We start from the raw sequence: 11,955 nt of genomic DNA on the forward strand, positions 1-11,955 counted from the left end.
GCCTTTGGTAGAGGGACATTGTCACTGCAGGATGTGGCCTAAAAGCAGAACCGGTGATACAACTTTCGGGGCCCAGGGCAAATTGGAAAAAAAAAAAAAAAGACCACTTGTTCAAAAATTGGTAAGAATTCCAAGATGATGCCAGCAGAGCGTTAAACCGAGCATAGGGCCCAGTGTGGCTACAGGTCCGGGAAGCTGGCCTTGCCTGGCAGAGAAGCAGCTGAGGAAGAGTGCCCTAAACTTCTCTCCTTAAGCCCTCTGACATTTTCCAGTGCCTCCCACTGTCCACACCCAGATGGAAGTCAAAGCCAAGGTGCCTGGGTGAGGCAGTCGATAATGGTCAACCCTGGGGGAGACAATGGATAGGGTGGATCTGGAGCACAAGCAGAGAGTCTCTAGCTCGGCTATGGAGAGCCATTAGAGATTCTTCCGCGGAGTGACATGTCCAATTAGTTTGTAGGAACAACTTTTTGGCAGCAGTGTGGAGGATGGATTGGAGAGCCTGGAGGCAGAAAGACCAATTAGAAGGCTATTATGTAAGTTCCAGAGTTGCTTTCCTTTTTTTCTTTAATATCAAAACTCCCAGTAAGAAATAGATTTTGTATTTATAACACTGACCACACACACACAAACACATGTATACATATGCATATTTCTATGTGAAACCCGAAGTCCATGAAACAATACAAAACCTTAGTCAGTGAAACCAGACTTCACCTTACTAGAAGCAAAGTACTCTGTTCATTAAAAAATGCTGGTTCCATATTGCATAATCATTTCACAATAGATGTAAATCAAACTGTCTTACTGTGTGCCTTAAACTTTTATGTGATATATGTCAATTATTTTTCAGTGAAAGTGGGGAAAAAAAAAAAAAAGACTGCTTCCAGACCACTACAAGGATTAAGAGTCACAACTTTTAGCTTAAAAAACAGAGGCCTAAGGGTATGTAGGTAGAATAATAGCCCCCAAAGATGTTCCTTTCCTAATCCCTGGGGCTTGAGAATATGTGGTCTCACATAACAAGAGGGATTTAGAAGAATTGATTATATTGAGGACTTTGAGATGGGAGGGTATCCTGGATTTTCTAGGTGGGCCCACGGTAATCACAAGGGTTCTTATGAGGGAAAAAGGGAGGAGAAAGGGATGTTGATGGAAGCCGCATCGGGGTGGTACAGCTGGCCATTGCTGGCTTTGAAGAGGCAGGAAGGGGACCATGAGCCAAGCAATGTATTCCTCTACAAGGTAGAAAGGTAAGGAGTAGGATTCTTCCCTGGGGGCTTCAAAGAATGTAGTCTTGTTGATGCCTTCATTTTCCTCAATGAGATCCATAGGAAGTCTGACCTCCAGAACCATGAGATAATTGTATGATGTTTTAAGCTGTAGAGTTTGTGGAGATTCATTCCAGGAGCAAGAGGAAACTAGGACACGGAAGCAGATAAGGAGAGCCAGAATGAGGCAGTGTCAGTGTGGGGATGGATGAGGGGCGGGGGACTTGATATTCCAGTACGATGACCCTTCCTTTTGAGAGATGTGGGGTCCAGGTTATCTCTTAGGGTGGAGGGCCACAAGGCAGATCACAATTTTCCTTCCTCTAGTGTTTTACATTTGCAGGAGAGTTAAAAAGAATGTCGAAGACTTAGAGGGGCAAAAAAAGCTGTTTTAAAACTCTTTGTTTTAGCGACATGACTCTAGGGATTCAGGGCAGCTCAATAGAAGGTGCTGTCAACCTGTGAGCTGATCTGGAAGGTGGAAAGAGCCACCTGGAAGGTTTCTTTAGTCCTAGCTGCTTGAAGAGGTTAACTGCGCTAACATTGCTCTTACAGATGACTCTTGGATGTATCTAGAACTCACAAAGCCAAGAAAATAATGTTGATTTTTCTAGAAATGGAAGAAGAAACTGCTCCAGTATGAGACAGGCCACCAGCCACACAGTGGGACTGGGAGATGAATGATTTGTAATTGGACAGACGACCAAATGAGTTTGTACAAGATGGTTGTATCAATAGTTGAACACTGGACAGGTAAGTCAGCAACAGGACCTGGTAATAATCCACTTATATTTTATAAGTATAATGATCAATTCATATTTATAAGTCACTTGTTCTGAAAGCACAAACCATCCAAAAAAAATCTAACAAAAACTAGAAAGCATAATTTGAATCATTTACAAGACCAAGAGAAAATATAAAGTAAGGTATCTAAAAAAATTTAAAGATGAGTAATACCTTTACATAGAAAATTATAAAACATTATAGCAAGACATAACAAGTCCTAATACATGAAAAGCTACTCCGTGTTTGTGGATGGCATGACTGTCTTAAAGTTGCCACATCTCTCCCAAATTATTCTATGAACTCAGTGCACTAAGAATTTACTTCAGTGATTGCACGTGTGTGTCCACATGCTTGCATCTGTGCCCATGCACGTGTGTGTGGAACTTAACAAGGTAACTCTAAAGTGTGTGCGTAAGAGCAGAGAGTCAGGAATCACTGGGGCTATTGGAAGTTTTGCCCCACCAGATGCCATCCCCTGTTATTAGGCTCTGTCAGTAGGACTGTGTGGGATAGGAGCAAGAAAAGACACAAGGGGGGGGCGGACAGAAGAGCAGCAGATCATGCACCCATGCAACTCTGGTCAATACCAGAGGACACCGCAGTCAGAGAGAAAGGATGGACTATTCAATAAGTGGCCATGGGACAAATGATTATCAATAGGAGAAAACATAAAAATTGGGCTCAGATGTGGAAAGCAAAACTTGAAACTTTTAGAAGAAAAATATAGTAGAATCATCTTTTAACATCAAGGAAGGAAATAAAGTCGAAGATTTTACACACACAACAAAAAGGAAAACATAGGTTCATTCAGTTATGCCAACATTTAAAAACATGAGTACGGCCAAAGAAGACATAAACAACATAAGAAAGTAAATGAAGCCTGGGAGAAAAATTGTAAATACAGGTAACTAATAAGGAGTAGCATCCAGAATATGTCAATAATTCTACTTATAGGTATGAGTCAACCAAGCCAGTAGGGAAGCAGGCAATGGATATTAACTGGCAATTCACCGAAGAGAAAGCCTGAGAAACCAGTAACATACAAGGACATGTTCTACTTCACTAGTCATTGAGGAAGTGAAAGGATAATGAGATATACCCGCCCACTGTCATCAAGGTGGCAACAGTTTTAAAATGCGACAATATCAGGGGCTGGAGAGGATGTAGAGAAAAAGGTACCTTCATCCCTTCCTGGTAGTGTAAACTCGTACAAGCATTTTAGAGAAGAATTTGGTGGTATCTAGTGAAGCTGGAGAGATGCATACTCTAGGACCTGCAACTCCATTCCTGCAAAAGTTTCCTGGAGAAACTCAGGCATGTGCCCAGGGAGACCCATAATGCCTTCATACAAGCATTGTTTATAGTGGAAACAAAATATCCATCATTAGGAGACTGGACAAAGAAATAGTGACATAGTCATCCAAGGAAGTACCATGTAGTTAACAATGAATTAACCAAAGCTTTGTGTATCACCGCCGATAAATCTCAACTATGAACATAACATTGAAGCAGAAAATCAAGTTGTAGTAAAATACGTATTTTTTGCATATACAAACATATGTATGAAAATTATGAAAGCGTATCTGAAAATGCTAAGCACCAAACTCAGAAGAGTAGTTAGGTCTAGGAAGGAGGGAGGTGAATGGAATGAAGGAAGGTGGGAATGCACAGGTTTTATCTGTAATGTCTTCTTTAGACCTTACACTCATTATTTTATTTTATACTTTTTAGTTACACATCTTTACATGCTTGGAAAACTGTATTTAAAAACTCAAGCCCTTCACCATGGCAACAGAGCCACCCCCGATCTTGCCCCCTCCGAGGCTGTCTCCCTGTCCATCACTCCCATGTACTACTGGGCTCTAGAGGGACCACAGTTTTCTGGTTGTTTCCTGAATGTATTCCTTTTCACAGCTGCATGCTTTTGTTTATGCTGTTCCCTCCCTCTAAGGCCTTCCCTTCTAGACCCCACCTGGAAAACTACTTATTCTTCCAGACCAATTTCATGTATTCCTCCATCTCTGGTGTTCTCCAAGGAAATGCTTCTCAAACTTCAATGTGCATGGGAGTCAGACTTAGTTAGATCTTGTTAAAATGCAAGTTCTGATTCTGTAGGTTTGAGTGGGGCCCCTGCTCCCATAGTCTGAGGATCACACTATGAGTAGTCAGGCCCTCGAGTTCCCACCTTCTTCTTGGGCAAAGTTTGAAACTCCTGGCTCTGGATTTCCACTGCCTCCTCTGTATTCCCTTATTACAATATCCATTGCATTGTGCTGGGTCTGTTTTTTATATCTTTTTCATGAATCTCTGAAAAGTAATGTCTTAAGGGTAGTAATCCTGCCCCAGACCTCACTGCGTTTTCAGCACCTAGCATTCACTTGCTGAATACTTGAAATATTCCAGTGTTGAAAGTACAATTGTCTATTGCACCTCGGGTGAAACCTTATTAAATCTGTTCAAACAATTCTGTGTTTTATATCCCAGGCCAGTAGCAACAGGTAGGTAGAGCAGTAAATGCATATTGTGTGTAGATCTGGTCTGAATAAGTTCCTAATTATGGTGCTTAACTGGAGAGAGGAACTGGAAACCCTTAAAAAGTTTCATAACCCTTAGGGCAGAGAGAGCTTTGGAGATCCAGGGGATTTTAGTTACTTAGTCACAGGGCATAGATTTTGCTCTAAGCATTAAGGTGGCTTATGGGAAGTTTGTAGACCTGTTCTAAGAAAATAGGCCCTCTGAGGAAGATTGAAAGGGCAAATGAAGGGCTGCCTGATGACTAACAGCCTGGCTGGGCTGCATCTACCTGCGGGAGCAGTGGGGGGTAGGGAGGGCACAGCCCAGCATGCTCTCCCACCTGCACCCCCCTTCCAACTCTGGCACTGCCCCTTGGCAGCTGGGACTCCTTGAGCAACTTACTTCACCTTTCTGGACCCAGGGGTGCCAGCTTTAACAAACCCAATAGTGCGTGGACCTAGTTATCCTGAAGACGTATTTCCTTGTTTATCTGAGATTCAATTATAATTGGGCATCCAGTATTTTATCTGGCAAAATGATCTGGGCCTCACTTCCTTTATTTCTAAAATGAGATGAGAATGGTACCAGCTTCATCAGGTATTGAGGTTGAAATGATGTAATATATGGAGGAGGACTTGAAATAAGACCCCGCTCAGAGTCAGTGCTCATTCGGTAAGGTGGCTTTATGATTTCTCCCTCACCATCTGTGTTGTCTGTGTCTCTTGCCAGAACCATTATCCTCAGTTCTAACCGGTTGCTGTAATTCCAGTTTCTTCTCCCTCCCACTGTCCTGAAGTGTGGCTGCCAGAGATATCACTCTGGTTATATATTTAAAAACACTACTTAAAATCTTCTAATGATTCCCTGCTACCCATTGGATTAAATCCACATTCCTCAGTCTGGGGGTACTTTAAAGACTTGCACCCACCGTGTCTTTCCAGTGTCCATTACCACCACCCTCCCTCTGCGATCCCAAGCCATGCCTACACCAAACATTGTCTTGCCTCTGTGCCCTTTCTTGGTGTCTCCCTCTACCCAGAATCTCTTTCTCCTGGGCCCCCTGATGAAAAGCCACTCTGCTTAAGACTAACCCTCTGTAGACTTTCTGCACCCCTACTGTTCACCCCATCAGGACCCCTCCCAGCTCCATGCTTGGACTTTCCCAGCCTTTTATACAGACCTTTATCTCTTCCTGACACACTATGGTAAACTTGTTCCAACTTTTCTGTTATATTTTTTAACAGTAAAATATATGTGTGTGAATTAATTTTAATCCACAACCTGGTGTTTTAGTTAGTATTTGAAGTCTCTAATCAAGAACTCATACATCAAGGGTGGTATGTTGCCCAACTTCAAATATTCTGATTTAAGTCTGCACCAGAGGACGTGCTCTTTGAGTACAGGATGTGGAAATAATTTTTAGCTTATAGAATGGGTGGTGGCCAGGATATACGGTGGACCAGAAGGACCTGTATACCATCTCTTGTCCTCTCGTGGGCAGAACAGAGAGAACCCGAGGTCTAAACGCCACTCATTCTGGGTCTTGCACTTACTGGAGGCTTCTGCCATCTGATTTGATTAAGTTAATCTATTGTCAGGATATGGTTGCATTTGTCTCTAGTGAAACTTTCATGCCAGATGTCAGAGAGTCTGAAAGAACAGAGACCAAGGACTTCACCAATTACAGAATAGGTTGAGAGGTGGTTTTTTACTTGCTTGCTAATAAAAGTTGGTTCACCTTGCAGAAAGTGGCCTAAAATGTGCCCTCATTGTAACATACCACCCGGTAGGGAGGTGGTGGGACAAGGGACAGCTCTATCCTTCCTTGTACCCTAATCATTGGAAGCTACTGTCATCCTCCAAAAGGGACTTGAAGATCATGAAACCAAACTGGTTTAGATTGGTTTGCAACACTTTGTCTCTCCAACTAAAGGTGAACTGGAGGGAAGGGACCTATGTTAGTCATCTTTGACTCCAACCCTCCCCTTGCAGCTGCCCCAACAGAAGGCACTCAGTATGGAAAGAGCTACAAGACCCTGAAAGACCCTTATTGCTGAGCCAGCTTTAAAATATTGAGGACAAACTCAGACATCTGATTAGCAAATATGATCAGGGTGAAAACATGAAGACAAAGGAGACACGAGAAAGGTGCCTTTTGATATTTTCCCTTGAAATTATTCTCTAAGAAATAGCTTTCCCTCTTGAGAGTTCATGATACATAACATCCCATTAGTGTTAAAGGTTTGAATAATCTTTAAAAAATAAATTCCCCCTCAGGCACTTTACCTCTGAGTATTCTTCCTCAAACCTGTGACCTTAGTCTAATCAAGAGAAAACATCACTCAAACCCAAATTAAGCAACATTTTACAGGGGCACCTGGGTGGCTCAGTAGGTTAAGTGGCCGGCTCAGGTCATGATCTCGGGGTCCTGGGATGGAGCCCCGCGTCAGGCTCCGCGCCCTCTGCCCCTCCCCCTGCTCATGCGCACACCCTCTCTTTCTCTCTCTCTCAAGTAAGTAAATCTTAAAAAAAAAAAAAAAAAAAGAAAGAAGCAGCATTTTACAAAATATCTGGCAGCGTTCTTTGAAACTGTCAAGTTCATGAATAAACAAGGAAAGACTGAGAAACTGTCAAGATCAAAAGAGCCTAAAGAGACATGCTAAGTGCAGTGCAGGATTCTGGGTGAGAGCTCGGAACAGAAAAAGGACATTGCTGAAAAAATGGATAAAATCCAGATGTGTCTAGGAGTTTCATTGATGGTACTGTACTGATGTTAATTTCTTAGTTTTGACAAATGTACTGTGCTAATGACAGATGTAACATTAGTAGAAAGTGTGTGAAGGCTCTCTGGAAACTCTGTATTTGTCATTTTTCTGTGCAACTATCATTAATCTAAAATAAGTTTATTTAAAAAAATAAATTTTAAAAGAAGGTAAATATTTGATTCGATTTATTGTAGCAATAAAGAAGAATCTTGTTTTGACAATAATAAAGTCAAAACTTAAAGGTAGTCATGGGTGCCGAGGAGAAGCACCTGCATCTGAAGGTCCACTTCCAGGCTGGGGCTGATCCTGACCGCTTGGGCACGTGCTTCCTACCAGCTTTTCAGCTAGCGTCTTGTTTAAACTTGGTTCGTCTACATCGCTTTGTTAGAGGATACATGGCTAGTTATGGTGTAAAATCAGCTTTGGGAGAAGTGCAATAACTTCTTTGGGGTTGAGCCTGCAAATCTAGAAGCATAGAGAATCACGCACATCACATCAGATCCCTTTCTTCTAATAAATATTAAACACAAAGACCTATTCCCTTCAAGCTCCTACCACAGTACTTGGCACATATAAATAGTTGCTAGGCTTCCTGTTACTATAACCCAGTTCAGAGTTGCCCACTTCCTTTGATGGGGAAAAAAACCCCAAAACATCCAAAGTGGATATGAAACTCAGCTCTTTTTTGCTGATGTTGGCTTTGGGGCCTTTATTTTAAGTCCGGGTTGAGGAAAACTAGTAATTTTTAACTAGATCATTTCCAGTGCATTTCCACATGTTTGTTGATATAAACAAATGAAACAATTGAATGAGTACTGAATGTTATACAATGAGTGTTTATGAAATAATTTTTTTCTCATTAAAGATTAATAATGCCCTCTGTAGAAACACAGATACTGCATATGTCATACCTCATGATCCCACAACCCAGAAACAAGGAATATTAACATGATGGTGAACTTCCTTTTATGCATCTGTAGATTTTTTTTTTTTAAGATTTTATTTATTTATTTGACAGAGACACAGAAAGAGAGAGGGAACACAAGCAGGGGGAGTGGGAGAGGGAGAAGCAGGCTCCCCACAGAGCAGAGAGCCCGATGCAGGGCTCGATCCCAGGACCCTGGGATCATGACCTGAGCCGAAGGCAGATGCTTAATGACTGAGCCACCCAGCATCTGTAGATTTTTTACACGATTGGAATCATACTATACAAACAACTTATAAATGATTGTTCCATTAATCAGTTTTCTGATTTTAAAAGTAATAAATAATAATAGCCAGGAGGCGCCTGGGTAGCTCAGTTGGTTAAGTGGCCGGCTCTTGATTTTGGCTAAGTCATGATTTCAGGGGCCTGGGATCGAGCCCTGCCTGGGGCTCCACACTCAGTGGGGAGTCTGATTCAGGATTCTCTCTCTCTCCCTCTCCCCCCCTCCACTCTCTCAAATAAATAGATAACTTTAAAAATAATAATAATAGCCAATACTTACATAGCACTTACTATGGGCCAGGTGGGATTCTAGGGCTTTACGTATATTAACTCATTAAATCCTCACAACAGTCCCATAAGCTGGTAACTGTATTCATTCTCATTTTTCAGATGAAGAGAGGGAGGCACATCTGGGTTAAGTATCTTGTGCAGGATTATATACATTTTGATACTTGATCCAACCATTTTACGTGGGTGAGCTAAGATGTGCACTGCCCAGTGTGGCTCCAGAACCCTGACCTCTAATCATGAAACTCCAGTAGCTCCCCATCTGGTCATTTACCAAGTGTGAAACTGGGAGAGCCAGGCTCCAAAATGATGCGCACCTTCTGGGACTCATTGCCTTATGTCGTCCCCTTCCGGGAATCAGGATTAGTCTGTGTGGCTGATAGAATATTGTGGAAGTAACCGTGTCTGACATCTGGGGCTAGGTTATAAAAAGCGCTGCAACTTTTCGCCTGGGTCTCAAGGGTAGCACTGACTCCGGGGGAAGTCAGCTGCTAAGTTGTGAAGATACTCAAGGATAATTGTGGAGAGGAACTGGCTTGTCAGCCATGGAAATGAGGCACAGTGGAAGCAGATCCTCCAAACCCAGTCAAGCTTCAAGTGACTGCAGCTTCTGCTGCCATTTGACTGATCCTAATGAGAAATTGCAAGCCGACACTACCCAGTCAAGTTGCTCCCAAATTCTTGACCCATAGAAACTGTGAGAGAAAATACGTATTCATTGTGTATTTAAATTACTAAGTTTGGGGGTAATTTGTTACACGGCAGTTGGATCACCAATACAGAAAACACTAGGAAAAGGATGAAAAAGAAATCACTTCAAATCTTACAAGGCTAAAATAACTTCCTTATAACTTGGACAGGATTCCTTCTTTTTGTGCTCAAACATCCTTAAACTCAACGTGTGTCGTTTTAAAATACATAACTTGGTTCATAACATAAATTCATTTTGGTGTACTGCCATTTCTTCACTTAACGTGTAAATAAATATCCATGTCACTAGAAAATTCTTTTGAAACATAAGTTTAATGGCTTTTTAAACTCATACTAAACAGATGGTTCACAATTGAGCTGTATTTTTGGACATTCAGGTTGTTTCCATATTCCTGCTATTATAAACATCACCACAGTGAATACCTTGGAAAGAAACAATATAGCGAATTATCAAGACCACAGCACTCCCTCTGTGTGTGCAAATCCGAGTTCTGCCCTTCCCTAGTGCAACTCTGAATAAGTTCCTCTATGTCTCTGCTTTGTTTCCTTTATCTAGAAAATAAGGAATGCAGTGCTCTTGCTGGCACTTTTCCTTCTTTTTTATGGAGGGAAAATATACATGACATAGAAGTTACCATTTTAACCATTGTGAGGTATACAGTGCAGTGACATTAAGTGCATTCACACTGTGGTGCCACCATCACCGCTGTCCAGCTCCAGAACCTGTTCATTATCCTAAACTGAGACTCTGCATCTGTGCAACGTGAACCCCTCACTCTGTCCTACACTTCGCTTCTGCCGACCACTGTTCTACAGTCTGTCTCTGTGGATTGCACTATTCTAGGTACAAGATGTGTCCTTTTGTGTCTGGCTTATTTTACTTAGCGTGTCTTCAAGGTTCATCTATGTTGTGGCATGTAGCCAAATTTCATTCCTTTTTAAGGCCGAATAATATTCCCTTGTATGTGTATTTACCACATTTTGTGTATCCAGTCTTCTGGCCTTTTGAGTTGTTTCTACTTTTTGGCTATTGTGAATAATGCTTCTGTGAACGGTGTTTAAATATCTGTTTGAGTCCCTGCTTTCAGTTCTTTGGGGTACATACCTGGGAGTGGAGTTGTTGGATCATAGGGTAACTTTGTGTTTAATTTGGGCGGAACAGCCATGCTCTCTTCCCTAGTGGTTGAGCCATTTTATATTCTCACCAAAAATGCACAAGGATTCCAGTTTCTCCACATTCTTGCCAATATTTTCTGGGGTTTTTATGGGGGGGGTGGATGGCTTGATAATAGCAATTCTAATTTGTGTGAGGTGGTATCTTATTGTGATTATGATTTGTATTTCCCTAATCAATGTTGCTGAACATCTGTTCGTGTACTTACTGGCCATTTGTATGTCTTTTTGGGGGAATTGTCTATTCAAGTCACCTCTTGACCATCACTTCTTTCTTTCTTTTTTTTTTTTTTTAAAGATTTTATTTATTTTTATTTGACACAGAGAGAGAGATAGTGAGAGAGAGAGCACAAGCAGGGGGAGCGGCAGGCAGAGGCAGAGGGAGAAGCAGGCTGCCTGCTGAGCAAGGAGCCCGATGCGGGGCTCGATCCCAGGACCCTGGGATCATGACCTGAGCCGAAGGCAGCTGCTTAACTGGCTGAGCCACCCAGGCGCCCCTCCATCACTTCTTTCTTGAAACTCTTGTCTGCCTTTACTTCCAACACCCTGTTTTCCTCTGGCTCTTCCCTCCCTCCCTCTGCTCACCTTCTAATCTCTTTTTCTTCCTCCTCTAAGCTTCTCATCTTATTGTGGTTGAGTTCCCTAGAGTTAGATCTTTGACCTTACCTGTAGTAATTTTGCTCATGCCACCTCAGGGAATCTAATGGCTGGTGTGAGATTTGAGAAATAGATTCCCAATGAGGAAATCAAGTATTCAATTAATATATTACAAATAAGTGAATAAAATGAGACAAAGAGGTAGAGTTAAAATGACAATAAAAGAAGAAAAACTGAATACTAATATATACTGAGGTAATCACAAGAAGTCAGGAAAGGCAAAAAAAAAAAATTGAAGTGATATAAGATCAAGAATGAAATCTTGCCATTTGTGACAACATGGATCGACCTCAAGGATGTTATGTTAAATAAGTCAGAGAAAGACGAATACCATATGATCTCTGTTATATGTGGAATCTTAAAAAACAATCAAAGAAATGAAGCTCATAGATACAGAGAACAGATTGGTTCTAAGAGTTTTAAATTTAGGTCTTTGATCCAAATAAGTTCATTTCTGTATATGCTGTGAGGTAGGAGTCCAACTTACTCTTTTGCATGTAAATATCCAGTTGCCCCAGTGCCATTTGTTGAAAAAACTATTCTTTTCTCTGTTGATGGTGCTGACACTCTTGTCAATAATCAG

The 11,955-nt window shown here is 41.6% G+C and overlaps 1 long non-coding RNA gene across 1 annotated transcript in view; it reads left to right on the forward strand.

The window, feature by feature from the left end:
• The first annotated feature begins 554 nt into the window (after nucleotides 1-554).
• Nucleotides 555-11,955, forward strand: part of LOC145720608 (uncharacterized) — a 44,462-nt gene continuing 33,061 nt past the window's right edge. The window contains exon 1 of the long non-coding RNA XR_014143690.1: nucleotides 555-2,024. This is a non-coding gene — a long non-coding RNA (uncharacterized LOC145720608). The remainder of the gene's footprint in view (nucleotides 2,025-11,955) is intronic.

Source organism: Leptonychotes weddellii, chromosome 3 (assembly GCF_054177405.1).
Source record: "Leptonychotes weddellii isolate Sample4059 chromosome 3, ASM5417740v2, whole genome shotgun sequence".
Lineage (NCBI taxonomy): Eukaryota > Metazoa > Chordata > Mammalia > Carnivora > Phocidae > Leptonychotes > Leptonychotes weddellii.